General features: G+C 41.6%; 1 non-coding gene across 1 annotated transcript; it reads right to left on the minus strand.

Annotated features, from left to right (window-relative positions):
• Positions 1-796: 796 nt before the first annotated feature.
• Positions 797-870, minus strand: Trnas-cga. Its single transcript has one exon. It is a non-coding gene; the product is annotated as a tRNA-Ser (tRNA).
• Between the last annotated feature and the right edge of the window lie 1,535 nt (positions 871-2,405).

Raw genomic sequence — 2,405 nt, forward strand, 5'->3', positions numbered from 1 at the left:
AGCTGCGACTTCGTGCCAGGCCTCACCGACAGACATCGATACCTCTCCTCAGTGCAGCACTCCGTGAAGAATGGGCTGTCATTCTCCAAGAAACCATCAAGCATCTGGCTGCGAGTGAAAACTATCATTAAGGCTAAGGTTGGGCCAATACCATATTTAATTCCATCATCACCAATGGAGAGCGCCATGATCTTGTAAGTCATTTTCAGCCAGGTGTCCGGATACTTTAGATCACATAGTGTATTTTGAATCAATGCCAGCTCAGTACCAGCAAACCGATGATTCGTTAATGTCCCAAGAGTAAAATAGCTTTCGACATATGATTTGTTTACAAATTATCGATGGTCCTGAATATTTGACAATAATTGTGTAAGGAGGAAAATGTTTAGAAAGGTGTTTAATTATACGAACATAAAGTTCTAAGCGGTTACGCACTCTTATTCTCAAATAGTGGATGAATGTTATGCTGCTACAAAACCAACAGATTCTAACTGTAATGCTTGTCGTTTTGTGTTAAACTTTCAACATTAGATTACACTTCTTAAGAGTTATGCTATGACAGCATAAAAAATTTTTGAATTAGCTGATAATTACTCGAAATATTGAAAAAACACGTTGTTATTGTTCCTGAAAACCGTTAGACATTCGATATCAAACAACTAGGTTCTGGATATTGGGTTCCGGGTTCACCAATCACAATTTCTAATTTCCCCTGTTAAATTATTAACTATGCGAACGTTAGATTACAACACTAAAATGAGCTTCAATTTTGAAACTTCCTGGCAGATTAAATCTGTGTGTCGGACCGAGACTCGAACTCGGGACCTTGCCTTTCGAGGGCAAGTGCTCTACCAACTGAGCTACCCAAGCACAACTCATGGCCCGTCCTCACAGCTTTACTTCTGCCAGTATCTCGTCTCCTACCTTCCAAACTTTACAGAAGCTCTCCTGCGAACCCTGTAGAGCTAGCACTCCTGTAAGAAAGGATATTGCGTAGACATGGCTTAGCCACAGCCTGGGGGATGTTTCCAGAAAGAGATTTTCACTCTGCAGCGCAGTGTGCGCTGATATGAAAGTTCCTGGCAGGTCCCGAGTTCGAGTCTCGGTTCGGTACACAGTTTTAATCTGCCAGGAAGTTTCATATAAGCGCACACTCCGCTGCAGAGTGAAAATCTCATTCTGGGAGCTTCAGTTTTCATTTCTTAAATGTAATAATTTCCACTGATTTCATATGATTTATATATTTATAAACTTACGATTTTTCTCGATATGAAAAAGTAATACTTTTCTTTCTAAACACTCTGTATCTCATCACTTTATGTATTTTCAGGAAGTGCCACGTCACTGTATCCGTGGTTACCACGCTCAGTTCTTACTTGATGATGAAAGAACAATCGAAAAGCGGGTTCGTGATCAAATGACAAACGTTTTTCACAACATCAGGAATAAATTTCCCTTTGAATGATCCTACTGTGTTTTGTCAGGAACCAATGAAAATTTTTTTTTAACGCAGCGATTGCTCCGTTTATTGTAATGTTTGTGCCATTCACAATGTACCCCCTTTGACAGCGAAGAGACACAAACGTTTGTTGTTGCATTTTACTTCTGCGGTGTACTTCAGGGGGCAATTTATTATCTAAGTGCTACCATCACACCCAGGGGATTGCACAGCGAAGATTCCTGTGATCAGAAAAAAATTGTTGCTAAACACAGATTACTACACGTTTCTATGCCAGTTTATCAGACGAATAAAATGATGCAAATCTAGCCACACACTTTTAGCCGCACTTTTGTAACTCCTTGCTCCAATAAGTTATGCAGTACTTTTTTTCTGAAACTATTCGAACTTCATGAAACTATACGGGCTATAACGGGATTATTACACGGTATCCTATAGCAAATGCCGCATTTTTTTTTCAATTGAAACTGGCTGAAGAAGTGTTGATCTTGCACATGATGTTTAATTGTTATCGATGTATCGCTATGCATAACGATAGCCATTTGACATCATAGTCACAATATACGGTAAACCTGTTCGATCTCCCGCGCGCCGGCCGGCCGCACACGACTGTGACTCCTTCCATGTTGGAACGTGCGGACACTCTCATTCGAGGTGATCGACTGATCACAATCAAACAGCTCGCTGCTCATCTCGACTCGTCCCCCAGTTTGGACACTCAGAAGTGTGTGCCTGCTGGGTTCCTCTACTCCTAACAGAAGACACCCATCTGTTTAGGCCTATGAAGGATGCACTACGCGACAAGTAGTACGTAGCTGGTGGTGAGGTTACTGATGCGGCAAGACACTGGCTCCGCCGTCTACCAGTAGGAGGTACCATGAGGTAATATAGGCATTCCCATTAAGGTGGTCTAAGGCCGTCGCAATTAACGGAGATTATTCTGGAA

The sequence above is a fragment of the Schistocerca piceifrons genome, chromosome 1 (genome assembly GCF_021461385.2).
Source record: "Schistocerca piceifrons isolate TAMUIC-IGC-003096 chromosome 1, iqSchPice1.1, whole genome shotgun sequence".
Classification (NCBI taxonomy): Eukaryota; Metazoa; Arthropoda; class Insecta; order Orthoptera; family Acrididae; genus Schistocerca; species Schistocerca piceifrons.